The sequence below is a fragment of the Phyllostomus discolor genome, chromosome 2, assembly GCF_004126475.2.
Source record: "Phyllostomus discolor isolate MPI-MPIP mPhyDis1 chromosome 2, mPhyDis1.pri.v3, whole genome shotgun sequence".
NCBI lineage: Eukaryota > Metazoa > Chordata > Mammalia > Chiroptera > Phyllostomidae > Phyllostomus > Phyllostomus discolor.
This window is the reverse complement of record NC_040904.2, coordinates 112,310,069-112,330,204: the sequence shown is the minus strand read 5'-3', so window position 1 is coordinate 112,330,204 and position 20,136 is coordinate 112,310,069. Positions and strand designations below refer to the sequence as shown.

The window sequence follows — 20,136 nt, the reverse complement described above, 5'->3', positions numbered from 1 at the left end:
AAAATTAGTTCCCGTCTATGATGTTGTATGATTTCACATTCCTTAAGTAAGTACTATAATGATATAAGAGCTGGCTTATGCCATTCTATAGGAAAAAGGGCAAAAGGTTAAATGTATAATTTTTCAGTTATAATTTTTATGGTGTTATTTTTCTTTAAAGAATGAAGAAATACATTAATATTCAGAGGGAAGAAGTGCAAACTTCTTAAATACAAATTGATTATAGAAATGGATCCCTGAGGAAGAATAAGGAAGCAGGCTTGTTATTTTGTTCTTCCTTGGAAGGGATTTTTTTTAAAAAAGAGGTTCTGGAGAACATAAAGCAAAATTAGTAGGTAACTTAGGCACAAAAGCAAATTAAGAAACAAAACGATCAACCATATGTCACAGTAGCCTAAATACATATCATGTATACATCCAGGCAAGTTAAAGAACTGGATCCTTGCATTGGAGACAGTACCATAGACTTATGTTTTGGTGGAAATCTTTTTGACTTTTTGAAATAAGGCAACTAAATAATGTTTTAACAGAGCATCTTATGTAAATAGCAGACTCAGGATTAGCCTGAGGAGACAGTTGAACAGTTATATATTAGCAGTAATATCTTTTCAGCTCTTGTCAGCCTGATTTAGACCAAGCCAGTTTTCTGTCCCTGCTCATCCAAAGTCTTGTTTTCACATTTTGCACTTTTCTAGGCGGGTTGGTAACTGGAGGAGATACCAACTTCCTAGCAGTTTGCCACGGTAGGGATACAATCCTCCCGCTTAAAAACAAGAGGAAGTAGGCCAGGGATCTTTGCTGAGGGAAGTGAGCCCACTTCCATAGGAGTCCAGGGCAGGTGGCAGGCAGGGCGGGGAAGGTTCATAACGAAGGTAAGACTTTCAGAGATTTACTTTTGCAGCTCCAGGAGAAAGCAGACAAAGTGGTAGGAAAAGGTATATACACAGACATCTGTTCCCTTTCTATAGTTCTGCACAGTCGTTATGCTCTTTCTGGCACTTGTGGAGGAGAAAACACTTTATCCCTGTCTTTCTAGGGGAGTGGTGTAAAATTCATTCATGTGAAAATTCTCATAAAATTATCTCCTATGAGTTTATCAGAATCTGACTTGCAAATCAAGTACTTAAATAAGTAAAAGAAGACCATCTCTTTTTCTCTCTCTTGCTCTGAAAAACAATGTTCAGCTCTTTTCATCTTTAGCTCCTATAGTGTTCAGCAGACTGCACGGGTTTCTGGAGCCCGTAGGTAGGGAGTGCAGCACCCACCTTCTTCCCCTTTGATAATAGAGGAGAAACTTAGTTACTTAGGATTATTTCCATTTCAGCTACAGAACAAAGCAGATCTTGCAAGCAGCTGTTACTCTGGGTGTCAAATCAATTGTCAACCTAAGCCCCATGGGGGCAGGATCCATGTCTGTTTAAATGACTTTAATCTGCAATGTGCCTCCCTGGTACAGTGCCTGGCACTTAGCAAGAATTCAGTAATAGTTGTTAAACAAATATAGGAAGGGCTTAACAGGGCTGTGTAGAATACTCTGTTGGAGTTGACATGGAGGATAAACTCCAGCCTAAGTAGAAAGTGCCATAACTAATTATTGTTGTCTGTTATGTGATTAGGAGGAAGAGTAGTGGCCATTTTATTGTGTATTCATTATGTCTGCTTGCTTGTAGTAGTCCACAAACATTAGCATAAAGTTACAAGTCCCAGTATCTCAAAACTCCTGCACAACCTGGTTAGGCATTAGGAATTTGGAATTAGGAATTAGGTATTTGGAGAAAAAGGATTGTAAAATGTGTTAATTCTGTATCATAGGACATCACTATGGAACATACATAACTGCTCTGTTATATGAGTTCATTAGAAAAAAAATATGAGACTGATTACTTTCAATAGCACTAATACTAAAAGATTTTGAATTAATAATAGTAGCCATAGAAGAGCACCCAAATCTTCTTTGTCAATGAGCTTCATCAGCAAACATTTAGGGAACACTTGCTATGTGCCCGTCGCTGTACTAATGTGAATCCTACCATCGACTATACTGTCTTCTTCCTGGTCTCAGAATTGTACTTTACTGAAGTCTAGTGCAGCTGTGAAACAATTCATTAAGCAGTATAACTTTTCCAGACACCTTAACATTATGTGCATTTCATATTTTCATTATTTTATTGATTCTCTTCCTGAGAAAATTTGGTCTTAGGCTTCTCTTTCTAGCGAATCCTTACTACATCACAGGCTTCATTTCATTTAGGAGCATTTAACTCATCTCTGGTCACTCGGGATTGTCTCTGGGATTAATAAAACTCTAACCAATTCCTAATACACAGCAGTTAGGAACTCGTTGTCACTTATTTATTATTGTTAAGTCCTTACTTAGAACACATTATTCTGTTTGGAAGATTTCTGCCCCTGATAAGCACCTGCAGATGTGCTGGCATTTCATTTTGCTTCTCTCTAAAGAGAAACACTAGTAGGTACACCTTTTGAAAAGGCACAGATTTGTGGTCTGATGTGGTTCCAAGAAAAAAGAAATCAGGGCTGCATAGCTTTGTCTACAAAGAGCCAGATTCAGTGTGTGGATGATAAACACACCACTGCTTCGACATTAGTGATCTCCTGCTGTGTAACAGGCACGGTTCCCATCTGAGCACTAATTTGGACAGATCTCTGCTATGCAGTGTACAGAAAAGTCGGCGTCACCACTTTATCACTTCAGCTTGTATGAACCTGCAAAACCTTTGACATAATTCATTAACTTCATTTAGTTATTCAAGTAATTATATTTGACTACTTAATTCCTGAATTGTCTGATAAAAATTGAATAACTTCTTACATTTGTAGTTTCCTTTCATTTAAAAAAATGGTTTTATTTACATTGTACTAGTTAAAACTCACAGTAATCCATGAAGTTGTCTTCTCTTCATCTTACACATGAAGAACCTAAGGCCACTTCACAACCAGGCTATGTGGGGAGTAACGGGAAAGCCTCAGCAGCAGAGTGAGTGGTCGGGATCTTCTCTTCTGAGTCTCAGTGGTGGGAGGAGATCGAGGGGGCCAAGACTGAGGCAGGCAGACTAGGTAGGACCTCCTGCCAGAGAGGCAGAAGAGCGAGTGGGCCAAGGTCACCACAGCAGCTGTGATGAAGGAGAGGTGATGAGCTGGAGGGATTCCATCCACCTTGGTGAGTGGGTGGGAAGGGTGGGTGAGAAGAGGGAGGAGTCAAAATGACTGGGAATTCTTGCGGGGGAGGGGGGAGCAACTGGGCAACTTGCTGCAGGTCTCCTAGCCAAGCAGACCTTTGTTTCACTAAATTACATAACGCAAAGGCAACCATCCTCTTCTGCTGGTACTCCCTTGGCATCGTCTCCACAAATGGCTCTTGCATGAGAGTAGCTGAAAAATGCATAGACTCCCTCAGGAACTATAGCTACAAAATTCTGAGTCATAAAGAAAAATAAGTTGTAAAGTGCTCCTTAATGCTTTGCTAATTACAAAACTAAAATATTGCTAGATAAATTGTAATGTTAGGGCTGTTCAGGTGGTATTCATCTCCTTGTTGAGAAAAAGGATCACTTTTGTATTTCTTTTCTGCCCCTTTGGTATACATGAGAAATCAGGTCCACTTTTTCTAGAAGTTAGAAGATTTCATTGAAATCATTATTGTACCATATGGGTTGTAACTGTAAAGTAAGACAACTGACCTGAAAAGTTTTTAGTGGCGTTTCTGAAGTTTTAAATACTTTGTCAGTGTCTCCAATTCAGTTAGAAAGACCTTAAACGTGGCGTGTTGAGTTCCCTACACCATGAAGTCAGCCAGTGCCTTTCTAAGCCTAAGACTTTCAGGGCTACTTAAATGTGATGTCTTCCCTTGAAAATTATAATTGAAAAGGGAAAAAATGGGGTGTGAGTGCTGTGGTTGAGTGGATATATTCTACTTCTTCCCTGTTAATGAAACTCATCTCTTTTCTTCTGCTTCTCTTCACTTGATTGTTTTTCTCTCTGTGTCTATTTAAGCAAATAGGTTGGAGCATTATCATAACAGATTTTCCTCCATTGGTTCTCCCACATGCATAAAACTGATGAGATTTGCATAACAGCTTAATTTCGGGTGGAAAATGATCAGACACACTGGGTATGTAATTGAAAAGAGGTAGAAGTTCTAGCCACCCAGATATTCTGGGAGAGGATAATCATTATGCTTTCACATAAATATGCTTAGTAGGAAAATGTTCTACCTGGCCATGGGACTTTGAATTAGTAAAAATAATAACAGCACAGATATTCTGAGAAGATTTCAATGTACTTGTTTGTATAGCACTTCAGATTTTTCCAAGAGCTTTCCTATAATTATCTCTGAGATAAACTAAGTTGGTATGACTTCGTATGTTTTATGTATGAGAAAACAGCCTCAGCAACCTGCACACGATAGAGAGAGCTAATAACAAGCTAGGAGGGGATCCAGGTCAGGTGCTGGGTTAGGGCTACTTCTAGAACACTGGAGTTTCGGCCATTGACTTCAAAGTATGAACTAGTTGTTATTTTAATCTTTAAGAATATAGATTATATAGTTATTAAGTTTTTTAAAATTTCAGACTGTTTTTCTGAATGATAGACCTTAGACAAACAAATCATGATCCCAAAGGGTTTTATGTTGTCCCCTCACAGGGACAGAGCTTGTTTGGCACTGTCTGTACGCACACGGTCTCACTGACACGTTGTAGCTCACACAACATGGGCAAGAGGCGCTACGCTATTTACTAAGTCGAACAGGGCTTTCTTTATTTATCCTCACCTAAGGAAATTTTTCATTGCTTTGAGAGAGAGAGAGAGAGAGAAGTATATCAATGTGAGAGAGAAACATTGATTGGTTGCCTTCCTTTACACACCCCCAGCCCTGACCAGGAACTGAACCCGCAACCTGTCAGTCTACAGGACAGCACTCCAGCCACTGAAGCACACCAGCCAGGGCAGTTGACAGGGCCTTAAAAAATGTGCCTCCTAACACATTAAATGGGCTGTGAAAGCTGATTAGTAGGCTGTGATCAGCATTAAAAAAGAAAAGAATAGAATGGAAAAGGTTGAAGTATATTGCAAAAGGTAAGGGTAAATATTGTTTAGAGAAAATTCTTTTTTATATAAAAGTTTGTTTCCATTTTGTACACATACTTTTACATTTATTTTACACCCACATACATGTAAAATACTTATGAGTATGTGTGTGTGTGTAAGGAGTTTGATGTAAAATGTATTTCTTATTGTGGAACTTGATATAATAAGTTTAAAAGCTTTCTGCTCTTTAAAGTTTAAATAAGTAAACATTAAAGTTTTAACAGGCTTAGACAGGGGAGGTCATCTCTGTACTTGGACAAACAGCACCAGTGGTAAGTAGCACGGTGTTTTTTTGCATACCACTGCTGGAACAGAGGCCACAGAGAGCGTAGTTGTGGGAGTGCCCCTCTCCGCCAGGCGCTATGGCTGTACCACTGCTGGGCGGTTCTCTACTAATACCTGCCCCATTCCTGACCTGGGCTTTCCCACTGCTGGGTCTAGCCCAGGAGGGGTGTCAGCAGTGGAGTCTGTCTGCCGTGTGGCTCACACACCTGCTCTGTGCAAGGCCCTGTTCTTTATCCTGTGGGTGGCACAAGAGCAAAGATGTGGGGTCTTATCATTTTGGAGTCCCCTGGTCAATTTCTAGGACTGTGACTTACAATACATTTTTAAATACACAAGTTTAACTTTTGTTAAGAAGAGATATTGTTCAAAAGTGGGTCTTTGCAGGGAGTGAGGAGGACTCTAGTATTCATGGACAAGGCCCCCTTCGGGGTGCCGTGCTCTGTGCCCAGACGTTCTGTTCCAACACTGCCTTCTCCTAGATTCCTACCCAGACCAATGCACTGGGGAGCACACAGGACATGCTTGGTCAACATTGCGTAGCTGAGGACTGGCTGGCAGCTGGTATTTGTTGACCGATGTGCCACACTGATGTATCAAGTCCCGCCAAAACCACCATTAGAACAAGCAGGGACATGGGTAAAGAGTAGCAACATGTGGCTTTACTCACAGAGACTCTCAACCACCACTGTTTCCCCTGGGGTAATAACAATGTTCGAGAGGTGGGGATGCACAAAGGACATCAGCTCTCCAACCTGAATTGCAAGGTCTTGCTCCTTCGACTGTCATTGGGCAGGTCAGATCTGGGATAGGCGCAGACGGCATTGCGAGGCTGCATGCACTTGCAAAGCCTCTGAAAACACTTCAGTGCAGTCACAGTCATACTTTTGTGAGAGAAACCTTAAAAAGAAAGTATTGGTTCTACTCATCAAAAATGGCTGAATCCTTTTGTCCTGGATTTCTTAGCAAATTTATTACATGAGCTACTATTGCTTGGTTATTTAATTTATTTTTTATTTTTAAACTTACTCTTATATTTTTAATTGAATTTATTGGAGTGACGTTAGTTAATAAAGTTATATAGGTTTCAGGTGTATAGTTCTATATTACAACACCTATACATTGTATTGTGCATTCACCATCCCAAATCAAGTCTTCCTTCATCACTTTATCTCCCTTTTCCTTCTCCTACTTCCCCGCCCCCGCCACCCCTCTCCTCCAGATTTAAAGGTCAGTTTTCAATACGTGCTCATTTACCCTCCCCTTGCTGGCCCGTAGAGCTTCCCACACCTTTCTTACTCACATCACCTCTGTCTCTAATGCCTGGCACTTTCCACCTATTTTCTGAAACTTGTGTTTAATCTGGCATGAATCTTTCAGTAAGAATTGGTTTCCAAAGTTTTGGTTTCAGGGGTTGTCTAAGATTCCTACCCTAGTAGCCACCTGAGCCCATAGTTGTTGAGGAGAAAACTCACCAGTCACCTTGCACCACATGGAAACAACCAATGCAGACAGCCTGGGTGAATATCATGTTTTTCTTCTCACATCATTGCCTGATGTACTTGTTCAGCAGACAGATGAGCACATTGGGATGCATGAAGTAGGGAAATTTGGACTCAGCCTCTGGACTGAGACATGTCTGAAACCCAGGTGGGTTTCCTAAAATGGCAGCCATCCAAGGCTGGCTTGCATTTGCAGAATTTTACTTCAGATGATCTTCTGTAAAGAATTCCTAGGAATTTTCTGGCCTGTCTCTGCATACAGCTTCATCAAAAATCTAGTACAAGGTCAGGTTTTGCTGGAATGTCTTTTTCATTCCGAGGAAGTTGTAAAAAAGGGGAAACAAATATTTCTAGGGTTTAGAACACACACTGCAGCATTGTTGACTGGAATCACAGAGCACTCTACAGCCTGGCTCAGGGTTCCCTCTAGAGCTGAAGCATGAAGGACATTATCCATTCTATCCATCACTGGGGGACAGCTGATTAGGACCACATGGCTAGAGTTTAGACAAGAGTAACTTAACTCTTATCCATTCTCCTTTCCCGATACATGAAAGCTTGATGGAAGATATTCTTGGTATCTTTAAGCCCTGCCATTCCACATTTCCTTTCTAGAAACATTTTTGTCATTAGATACCAAGGGACTCTGACTATAGAAAACACTCACAGGTGATAGAGATAGAAGCCACTCATGTTGGTGGCTTCCTTGGCACCCGGGAATGTTGCATCTTCTTTCCTTAGCCCCTGTCCCTGATCTTGTGTTCACTGAGCATGTTCCTAGGAATTTCATCCTTAGTATTCGAAGGTGCCTGCCCAGTGTCCAGGCCATTCCTTCAGGAGAGAACATTCCCTGACACTGCCTAGGCGCCACACCGGGGAATGCTGGCGTGCCAGTTCTGTGGAGCCACATCACTAAGCTTCACTAGCAAAAACACAATTGTATATAACCAGGCATTGAGTACAACTATGTAAATACTCAAAAATAATCAGAAAGAACATAGTCTTGAATAAGCTGTTTGGACATAACTTTGAAAAGTTAATGATTGTGGTAGAATTATAAAATCTCCAGATGGCAGTGAAGTCTACAGGCATAAAATTGACAATATCCTCTCATGTTCCCCTTATAAGCAAGAACTGTAGAAAATAGTATATCAAAACTTTATGGTTTAAAGGGGTTTTTAAGATCTTCAAGCAATCTTTTTAAAAAATGAGCAAGGGACTTTTTCAGGAAAAAATCCCCTTCAGCTGAGAAGCCCTTCCGTTTCCAACTTTTTGTAACTTTCTTTAACAACGACAAACAAGGCCCGGCCTGCAGGGAGAGGAGCAGGTGATTTGTTTTGGTCTTCATGGTCCTTACAGTTCAGATACATGTAAGTTTGCCTTTACTATTTAAAGTTTTTGTTGTTTTTGTCATCTGAGGCATTTTTGCTGGGCTACCCTGGCAGTCCCCTTGGCACATGCATTGTGCTATTCAAAAACCAGTGACTACTAAGGCAAAAACACTCCTCCCTTCCTTCCTTCATCAAATATCAATTAATAAGCTATAGTCGAAATAGTGTGATCTGGGGTTGAAATCGGGTTCAAACCCCTGTTCTGACACATGCGAAGCCCTGGTACAAATTCCTTCCCAAGAACAGTAATTAACACTCAGGTCTTGGTCTGTGCTGGACGCTGTTCTCAGCACTTCGCACATGTGAACAGTTTCATTCTCACAAGTCTTTGAAATAATAATATCCTTTTCGTCTTCTCTTCACAGAATGGCTAAGTAACTTGTCCGTAGAACTAGTCATATAACTAGTACCTGTAGGTCATATAACTACTACATGGTAGAGAAGGCAACGAAGTTCTTGCCTTAACCACCTCTCATAGTCAGCAGCTCTTATATATAAAACCCTGAGTTTCAGTGTGTGGCCTGCAATGTGTGCTGTGTCAGTGTTCACTCTTACTATAACAGAGAGGCTGTGACTGAGACAGCCCTCATGAGAGCAATCTCAGGCTTTTAGTGGATTACATACTCACCAAGGAAGTTAATACAGGCCCTGGCTGGTGTGGCTCAGTGGATTGAGTGCCAGACTTCGAAGCAAAGGGTCACTAGTTCGATTCCCAGTCAGGACACATGCCTGGATTGCAGGACAGGTCCCTGGTGTGGGGCACGAGAGAAGCAACCACACATTGGTGTTTCTCTCCTTCTCTTTCTCCCTCCCTTTCCCTTTCTCTAAAAATAAACAAATAAAATTGTAAAAAAAAAGTTAATACAGGTGTGGGCTGCATTAATAAATATGCAGTGTTCTACTGAGGGGTGCCAGCCTCACTGTTCAGCTCACACTTCAAGGGAGATACTGGACCCAGTAACTCCAAGCAATTAACCCCTCTCAACCTCATTTTTGTCATCTGTAAAATGGGTATCTGCCTCATGGGCTTGTGATCATAAAATTAATAGATGATTTATTATTTTCATTGGCAAGGAAATCGAAGAAAATGAAATGTTTAATCTAAAAAGGGTACAAATTGAGAGGGAAAGTAGGAACATGACTGGGATGGTGTCCTTCAAAGTTTTCTTGGGTGAGAAAGAGGTTAAGCCTCATCTTCATAATCCCAAATGGCAGAGCTCCTATCTAAGAATGAAAGAAGTCAAGACAGGCAGATTTCAGCTTGACATAAGAAATGCCTTCTGACATGGAGAGCTGTCCAAAAGTGGCGTGAACTCTCTTGGGAGACGGTGAGCCCCTCGTGTGTGTAGGCACTCCAGCACAGGACAGGTGCTCACTGGGTGGGATCGGGCAAGATCAGGCCCTTCTCCTGCTGAGATTCGACGTGAACCTGTTGCACATCACTATTATTTGTTGATATCTGACTCGGGTTCATTACGTGTATCATCTCATTTTATTCAAACAAACCAATGAGAGAAATTCTATTATCAGTCATCTTTTACAGAAAAGTTGGAAAAATTCCATACCGTGTTTGAGTTACATCCTTGTAAATGACCAAGTCAAGCTTTGGACCCAGGTTGACTCCAAAGCTTTTGTTCTTTCCAACATGGCCTTGCCTGGGCTTCCATCCCAGCTCCGTCCGAGCTTTGTGTGCAGAATAAAATGGAGTGGGGGGTGGTAGAGCATGATGCAGGGCTGCAAACTGAAACTGTTTGGGCCAGATTCAGCTAATATATGTTTTGATTGGCAGGCATAGTGCTTTTGGCTGCCAGTATTTAACAATTGTCTTAAAGTTTTGAAACTCTGGTTACATTGGCCCAAATTCCCACTTGGCAACAACTGGCTGCAGCACGCAAGGATTGCCCCTTTGTCACGGCCCTCACATTCTCAACTGCCTCCACTCTTAACTGCCTCGCATCCTGCGGCTCCACTTGTGTGTCCTCCTTGCCGGGTCTCCAGAGGGATGGCATTGTGCTATACCCATGTGAACATTTTAGCAAATGCACAACCAATCGTAAGCTCAGGGGTAGGAAAGTACCTGTCTAATTTTCTAGATGGGAAGGTTGAGCCCCAGCCAGAGTCCCACAGTGGCACGGGGCATCAGAGCCACAGGTCCTGACCTCAGCAGAACCCTGACTCCTGGCTCCCAACCACACACACACTCTGGCGGAAATGTTCTCGTGGGAAGTGTGGAGGCTATGCTCTGAGGGAACCTGGGTCCTGGCTGGAGTCTGACCAAGCCCCTGCGCCCTTAGAAGGCATTTTATGTCTAGTCTCCATAAAACAGGACTTTCTCTGGTTTGAGTGCTCTTGGTTCTCAGGTGTTTTCAGAGACCCCCCCACCCAAGAGTCCCCAGCACCTTATAGCTAAAGATCTAGGCAGAGGGCCCAGTGACTCAAGCTTGATTTTAATAGTGAGAATTACTTTATAAGTCTGTTATTTCATATTTCTAAGTTCTGTCAGAAGATCCCATGTTAACCCTGTCTCTGTGCCACCAGTTCCCCCACTGATGTGGGTATTTGAAGATGAAGTTGTCACTCCCAAATCCTTGAGAGGATTAGACCAGGTTTTGGTGTGGTGGAGAGAGAATGGTCTAGGATCAGGAAACCAGAACTCAGTTATGGCTCAGCCACTGAAACCATTCCTGTGCTTATAGGAAGGTCTCTCCTTCTCTCTGGGCCTCGGTTTCCTCTTCTGTAATATAACAGGCAGTGTTAGGGTATCTTTAAAGTACCTTAAAAATTTCATGATTCAGAGGTAGAACTGGGAATAATAGGACTTGGGACATGGCCAAAAATCTTGGCAGTGGAAGGAAAAAGTTATAGTAGTTTATCAGAGTTCCTTGCTTTTTCCTTTCCTTTCTCTTTCATTTCCTTCTTTCTCCCCTCCCTTCCTTCCTTCCACCCATCCATCTCTCCATCTTCTCTTCCCTCTTCTCTCCCTCCCTCTCTATCTTCCTACCTACCTTCTGTCCTGTCTTTCTCTTCTCCTCTTCCCTTTTGAGATGCTTTACTTAATCAAGATGAAGATATGACTGAGGTCATTCACTTGGTGAACATAGAAATCAACTAAGCAGTTTTATGTGAATGCCCATGGAGCAAAGTTCCACAAAACCTCGAAAGTCTGAGACCTTCTTTGCTTGATCTTCTAGCTAAGCTTACTGTCTACCCAGCATCTACTCTCACTTAGATCTTCAACTAACTTCTTAGCTGATCTTAGCTGTAAGTTTGTAAAAATGCTGTCCCTATTCTCCTTCAAGGCAGTATTCAGTACTTACCTCTTCCTCTAGTCAACATGAAAGCAGATGTGTGTGGGAGGTAAGAGTTGACCATGCAGCTAGACTGTAAAGACCTTGAGTTAGTGGCCTATGCTTTATGCACAATGCTGGGTACATGATATGTCCTAATTTCACCTTTTTCTTTTGCTTTTTTTTTTCAATACTTACTTCATCCGATATCTTCTCCATAGACATCAGTTGACTATGTGCCATGTGTCCGGCCTGTCACCCTGGTAACCTGCTGCTAGCCACGCACATTTCAAGGAGTGGAAGACGTGAGAGGAAGGAGAGAGGGTGGCCCGTTGTCCCCGTTCTCTTCTCTCCTTTCTAACTCTTGTCCTTTCCCCTTACCTTTCTATCCCATCCACTGTTATAAGTGGACCAGGGCCTTCAAGGCAAAACTACATGTTTCTATTTTGAAGATGGGCAGGGAGGTGGGAAACAGCTTTTTTAGAAAGAGGAATTTCTTATTTTATACCATTTTTTAATTCCTTTTAGTTTAGGATGGCCTCTAGAGTTTGAAACATAAAGAGCTTTCTCTATGTACTTTGCTCTAATAGAAATATTGTGTAAACTCTCTGTCCAGAGGGCAGAAGCTGGCAGCTGACATTCCTGTGTCAGCTGTAGTGGGATTATTCACGTTTGAATCCTGATACTGATTCACCTCTAATGGTGACAGTGTCTGCATTTTTAGGGTTAGTGGTGAGTTACAGCTGAGGTGTTATGATATTCATTTGGATCATCATGATAACTCACTAGGAAATACTTAATTGTATACTCAGTGTGGACTATAATACTCAGATACATCTGTCAAATAACTTCCCATCTAAAGGAAGACGGGTATACTTCATTATGTTCCTGGCTGACCTGGGGCTGCCAAGGGGAATGGAGGGACATATTTGCAATCAGGATGACATTGTCACAGGGGAAGATCTGATTTTTTGTGAGTGGCCCACCCAGAAGCAGAGGGGAGTGGGAGAGAAAGTTGAAAAGACCTGTAAGGTGAGGAGTCTGCACTGGATGATCTCCAGGAACTACTGCAGCTCAAAAAACAGTGGGTCACCTCATCTAAGAAAGAGCCCAAAGTTCTCTCTTTTCCTCAGTATAAGATTTTTGAGGTATAATTCACATACCATACAATTTATTTAAAGTATACAGTATAATTGTTTTTAGCATATTGACAAATGTATGCAACCACCACCACAGCCAGTCTTAGAACATTTCATTATCTCAAAAGGAGCCCCAGTACACTTTAGCTGTTGCCCTGTTCCCTCCATAGCTCCCAGCCCTAAGCTACCACCAATCTGCTTTCTGTCCCTATAGATTTGCCTGTTCTCGTTTTTTCATATAAATAAAATATATAAATATTTGCTAGCTTCTTTCATTCAGCATATTGTTTTGAGGTTTGTCCATGATGTACCATTATCAGTAGTTTATATTTTTATTGCTGGATAATGAATATTCCACTGTGGATCTACAGTTCAGCTATCAGTACATGGACATTTGAGTGGTTTCCGCCTTTTGGCTATTATAGATAATCCTGTCATGAATTTTCATCCTCTTGGGTAGATACATAGGCAGACAATTGCTTGGTCATCTGCTTAACCATTTGGAGACTGCCAGACTCTTTCAAAGTGGCTGCACCATTTTACACAAACCAGCAATGACTGAGGGTTCCAATTCCTGTACATCTTCATCAATACTTGTTATTGTATCTCCTTCTCTTCTAGCCCTCCTGATGGGTATGAAGCAGTCTCTCATCTATTAAGTATTAATAGATTTTATATAATCATATTATAAATATATTTTATGTGCAATATATAGAGAAATTATATATACATTTATATCTAAATTTTAGTGTATTCTACACATAAGTATATTTTATATATTCTAGATACAGGTCTCTTACCAGATACATAATTTGCAAACATTTTCTCTCATTCTATGGTTCTTTTCATTTTCTTGTTAATTTTTAAAGCACAAAAGTTTTAAATATGGATAAAGTCCAACTGATCTATTTTTTCTTTTATTGTTTGTATCATATACAAGACTCTAATGCCAAAACCGAGAGCCAAAGATTTACTTCTTTGGTGTCTTTTAAGAGTTTTACAGTTTTAGCTCTTACATTTAGGTCTTTGATTTACATTTTGAGTTAATATTTCTGTGTGATGTGAAAGTCCAAATCCATTGTTTTGTGGTGTTGCTCCAACATGATTTGTTGAAAAGACTATTCTTTCCCCATTGAATGGTCTTGACACCCGTATTGAAAGTCAACTGACCATAGACTCATGGACTTATTTCTGGACTCTTAGTTCCACTCCACTGATCTATATGTCTGTCTTTATGTCAATACCACACTGTCTTAATTAATCACTATGGTATATGGTTTTAATAGTAACGTTTACATTGAGAAATGTAAGTCCTCCAACTTTGTTTTCCTATTTCAAGATTGTTTTAGCTATTCTGGCTCCTTACAATTCTGAATTTTAGAATCAGCTTGTCAATTACTACAAAGAAGTCAGCTGGGATTCTGATAAGAATGGTGTGAAATTTATAGATCAAATTGCATGGGATTTATAGATCATCTTAACATTAGTAAGTCTTCCAAACTATAAACATTTTTTTCATTTATTTATCCTTTAGTTTCTTATCACAATTTTTTTAGTTTTCAAAGTATCAGTTTTACATTTCTTTTGTTAAATATATTCCTAAATACTTTATTCTTTTTGATGCTATTTGTAAATGGAATTATTTTCTTAATTTTATTTTCAGATTATTCATTATAAGTATGTAGAAATAGAATTCAATTTTTTACATTGATCTTGGATCCTACAATCTTGCTGAACTAGTTTAGTAGCTCTAATAGTTTCTTAGTGAATTCCTCAGGATTTTCTGTATGCAAGATTGTGTCTAAAATAGATTTAAATCTATTAAGATTTTCTCTATTTTCAGATGACACAATCTTTTAGTTCTTTCTTTCAAATCTGGATGCCTTTTATTTCTTTTTCTTGTCTAATTGCACTGGCTAGAATATTTATTGAAATGTTATTTATAATAGCGATTGAACCTCTAGTATGATGTTGAATAGAAGTGGCAAGAGTGGAGAACCTTATCTTGTTCCTAATCTTAAGGGGAAAGTGTTCAGTATTTCACCATTGAGTATGACATTAGCTGTTAATTCTTTTTTGTAGAAGCCCTTTATCAGATTGAAGAAGTTCCTTTTTACTCCTAGTTTGTTGAGTGCTTTTGTCTTGTGGGTTTGAATGTTGTCAAATGCTTCTTTTGTGTCTAATAAAATAATCATATGGTGTTTGGCTTTTATTCTATTGATATAATGTATTAGTGACATTGATTAATTTTTAGATGATAAACCAATTCTTACAATCCTGGGACAAACTCCACTTGGTCATGGCATATAATTATTTTTATATATTCAGGTTTCTAGTATTTTCTTGATTTTTTTGCATCCATATTAGTAAAAGATAGTGATCTGTAGTTTGGTTTTTTGTTTTTTGGGGCTTTTTTTTTTGGTCTCAGGGTAATAATCACCTCATAGAAAGAATGAGGACGTTTTTTAGAAAAGTTTGTGAAGGATTGGTATTAATTCACTTGATAGAACTCACTTGCATCTGGGCCTGGGCTGTTCTTGGTGGACAGTTTAATTACTAATTCAATCCCTTTGCTTATAGGTCTAGTTGGGTCATCTGTTCTTGTTGAGTTAGTTTTATGTTTCTCTAGAAATGTGCCTGTTTCATCTGTTATCTAATTTGAAGGCACACAATTAGAATATTCCTTTATAATTTTTTTTTATTTTAATAATGTTAGTAGCAATGTCTACCATTTCATTTCTGATTTTATTCATATGTCTTCCCTCTTTTTTCCTTGAGTTGCCTGGTGAAAGGTTTTTCAATTGTGTTTCGCTTTTAAAAGAACTAGCTTTGGGTTTCATGGATATTTCTCCATTGTTTTTCTGTTCTTTATTTTGTTGACTTTCACTCTGATCTTTTATTTCCCCCCTTCTGCTTCCTTTACTTTTAATTTGTTGTTGTTTATTTATTTATTTTTAGAGAGAGGGTAAGGGAAGAAGAGAGGGAAAGCAACATCAATGTGCAAAAGAGACATCTATTGGTTGCCTCTAGCATGCCCCCAACCAGGGACCTGGCCCACAACCCAGGCATGTACCCTGACCAGGAATCAAACCAACAACCCTCTGGTTTGTGAGATGATACCCAACCCTCTGAGCCACACCAGCCAGGACTTTGCATAGAATTCTAAGGTGGAAGATTAGAATATTGATTTGAGATCTTTCTCCTTTATCAGTTTTGGTATACAGCTGTAAGTTTCCCTCTAAACATTGTTTTACCTCCATCCTATAAGTTTTGGTGTGTTGTCTTCATTTTCATTCATCTCAACATATTTTCATTTCCTTTTGATTATTTTTTTATTCATTAGTTATTTAGGAATATGTTGTTGAATTTCCACATATTTGTGAGTTTCCTAAGTGTCTTTCTGTTATTTATTTCTTATTTCATTTCACTGTAGTTGGAGAACATTGTACTATTTCCAGCCTTTTACATTTATTGAGGTTTGTATAATGGCCTAGCATGTAGTTTATCCCAGAGAATATTCCATATGCACTTGAGAAGAATGTATATCCTGCTGTGATGGGTGGAACATTCTAGCAATGTCAGTTAGGTCTAGGTGGTTATTAGTGTTGTTGGAGTTCTCTACTTCCATTTAAATCTGTGTAGATGTCTTATACATTACTGAAAGTGGGATACTAAAATCTTCTAATATCATTGAATTGTCTATTTCTGTCCATTTAGTTTCATGTATTTTGGTGCTCTGTTGTTAGCTGAATATGTATTTATAATTATATCTTCCTGGTTGATCGGTTCTGTTGTTATTATAAAATGTCCCTCTTTATATCTAGTAACATTTCTACTTTTAAAGTCTATTTTCTCTGATATTAGTGTAGCTACTACAGCTTTCCTGTAGTTGCTCCAAAGCTCTGTTTTGAATTCTCAAAGGCTTTGAGGGGCAGGGTAAGTCAGTGAAGAAATTGCCTCTTTTCCTCTTCTTTTACTCACATTTCAAATGAAATACTTCACCAGTCAGCAGACTCTCCTGGGGCACTGGACGTGGTTCACAACACAAGGGCCTGCGTGATGTGAAGACTCCTGAGTATGGATGGAACTCTGTTCATGGGATTGAATTAGTTCTTTGTCCTCTTCATTTCATCCTCAATAAATTTAAATCACATCCTCTTTTAAAATAACTAGGAGTCCTCATGACAGTGACTTAAAGGTAAGGAAAATGAAATTAAAGGAAAAAGCAATCAGGAATAAACAAGTGCTAGGAAACAAGATACTCACTCTTGAACCCCTCAAGTCAGAAAAGCTCCCAGAACTCTCTGGGTTATCGCCTGGTCTGAGCCCAGTAGAACTACCAGGTGAGGCCAGTGGGAGATGGAGCGGAATGAGGATGGCACACTGGGACCTCTGTCTGTGTGCCCTCCTGGCCACAGTGATTACAGGTTTCAAAAGGAAGAAAGAAAGCATAAAAAAAAATAGATGTAATGCCCTCCTGAGCAAGGGTCCCTGTTGAATGTTTTCCTGGTCTGAGTCCACTTGTTTTGAGGAATGAGAGCCCAGATACTCCCGTTGCATGAGAAAACCTCATATTCTGTGCCAGTTTCCTGTCTCTGCTTTGAGCTCCACGAGTTCAGAGAGGGGAGGGCGGCATGGCCTCTACCTAACTGTGTGTTGGCATGGGTCCCTGGTGACAATGTGTCTGCATCACTGAGACACTGGCAATCTTTGGGGAAGCTCTTCTTCACTCTTTCAATAACTAGCCAACTTGGTGTCAGAAAACCACTCTGCAGTGGTGGCTGGGTTTGGAATTCATTTTTAATTTTGTGACAAAGACAACTGTATTCTATGGGAGTAGAAAGTGGATTCACGGGTGATATTAATGGAACCATGACCCCCTCTGTGTCTATGGTCCTGCAAACACAAAATGTTTGTACTCAGTATGTCAGGCACATTCATTCCTAGCCCTCCCTTGAAGTAAACTGCAAAGGAAATATACTATTAAGCCCAGAGAATATGGTTTGTGAGTGTGTATATACAGGTGTCTATAACCATGAACTCACTTACAAATGGCTTATAATGCCACTATATAGGATACAAATGATGTGTTTTGAATTATATTAGGATGGGCACAGCTCATGGAGGTTCTGACACCTTTGAACAGAGTTACAGTGGGCCCAGTGCTGAAATTGGTATTGATTTTTAAAGGCCAATAACTGTAATAAAATTCAAGACTTTGGGGGATCCAAAGTGGCAAAGGGAAAGAAGAAATCCAAAGGCCCTTTGAATGAAATGCTTCCGTTTTCATTTACGATTGGCATTCGTTAGCCTAGAAATGACTACACTGATGTTTACTATTTCTTGCAGGAAATTTAATGCTAGTGTCCTTGGTCAAAAAATGGTTGCTTAAGGAGACAGTAAATTAAATGTGACTCACTTAGAGTTTAGTAATATGAATTAAACCATTTCCTGGTGTTTGTGTGTACCTTGCAACTAACAAAGGAGACAACAATATGGACTCACAGGGGGAAGAAAAGAAATGATCAAATCCTGATAGTCTCTGCCCAAATGACTAGCTAAGCAACTTTGTTAAGGGGAGGAATTTTGTGTTGATAATGACTTTTTGTCCCTGTATAATTAATTTTTCCTCTCTGCATATGCTACTTCACACATTAAGCTTTCCTAACAGGCATGTAACTGTTAGCTATGATACTTAATGTCTCATTCTAGTATATTGGACAAAACTAAAGTAAACCAAATGCAAATTTTATAGTGTTCCTCAAGTAAAAATGGATGGTGCTTTATAATTTGAGACTTAAATCCAATAATTGAACATGCTTTATTTTTTTAAAGATTTTATTTATTTATTTTTAGAGAGGGAAGGGAGGAAGGGGGGAGAGAGAGAGAGACAGACAGACATCAATGTGCGGTTGCTGGGGGTTATGGCCTGCAACCCAGGAATATACCCTGGCTGGGAATCGTACCTGGGACACTTTGGCTCCCAGTCCGCACTCAATCCACTGAGCTACACCAGCCAGGGCAACATGTTTTTATAAAATAATACATAATTTCTAGAAAATCTGGCAAATACAGAAGAAGGTAAATGAGAAAATAACCCATGAAGCCACTACTCAAAGATAATCATTAACACTTTAGTGTGTAATTTTGGGGTTTTTTTTGGTGCCATTATATGAATATATATTTTTGCTTTTAATAGTTAAGATCACCAGTATAATTTGTGATTTTCATGTAATCTAACCCCCTCTGCCCATAAGTTCAAATTTCTCATGATAGAAGAAAAGTAACAGCTAACACATATATGGTACTGACTATCTGCCAGGCACCATTCTAAGCACTTTGCATATATTAATTCACATAAGCCTCATTATAACACTTTGAAGAAGATATTATGAGCGAGGCACAGAGGGCAAAATGATTTGCTCAAGGTCTCACGACTAGGAAGGGGCAGAACAAGGGTCAGACCAGACTGTAAAGCATGTGCTCTGAAACACAGCGGTCTGTCTGTTGCCTCCCCCTGACTCTCCACCTCTGCATGGGCCTGCCTCAAAGCTGCAGTCCAGCCCTGCCTCCTGCTGATCACCCTCTTCTCAGAATTCCTGTAACTCTGGATAGTATGACATGCCATGTCCTTTCAGGGGAAGGGGTTAGTGAGGAAATCAGTCCCATCTCTGAAAAACAGTCACCACCTACATCCCTTCCTGCGGGGGAGCCCTCCCTCGGGAGAAGGCTGGAGATTGCTGCTGGAGGAGGAGCTGGCCTCCAGGCCTGGCTCTGCTCACAACTCATTTCATCTGTTTACACCTCTGTTTTCTCATCGATAAAATGATGGCGTTGGACAGCCCTTCATTCACTTATTGGCCCACTCATTCATTCATTTAACACACTTTGGGGCAGTTTGTCCTCTATTTCCTCTCCTGTAGGAATTCATCACCCAATATGTAGCCACGGAAGTGAGCTGCCAATTCAATGTCAGTGTATTGTCGTGATGAGAGAATGCTGGGGGTGTTGTGAAGGCCCCTCAGCTGGGGCAGAGAGGGTCCAAGGAAGGGGCTGGCCTGCCAGGTTTCCCGGAGGACAAGCACGAATGATGTAGGATGTAGCAACAAACGAGCTGGTCTGTGGTGGTAGGGTATCTTGAGGGCCCTCTCTAGTGTGTTTTAAACCATCCCACCCTCAGCAGGCTACAACAATGTCACAGTGGCACTCTTTTCCTTTTTTGGCTTAAAACTACAGGAATTTATTGTTTCACATTCTAGAAACTAGAGGTCAAAATCAAGGTGTCAGCAGGGGCGTGTTCCCCTGAAACCTGAAGGGGAACATCCTTCCTGCCTCTTCAGAACTTCTGGTGGGAACTGGCTGTGCTTGGCATTCCTGGATCTAAAGCTTCACATGGCATTATCCCCTGTATGTCTGTCTGCAAATG

At 40.2% G+C, this 20,136-nt stretch overlaps 1 protein-coding gene across 2 annotated transcripts in view; it reads left to right on the top strand.

Annotated features, from left to right (window-relative positions):
- The window catches only part of FLT1 (fms related receptor tyrosine kinase 1), a 188,294-nt gene that overhangs the window by 29,802 nt on the left and 138,356 nt on the right, over window positions 1–20,136 (top strand). The gene's annotated exons all lie outside the window — the stretch shown is intronic.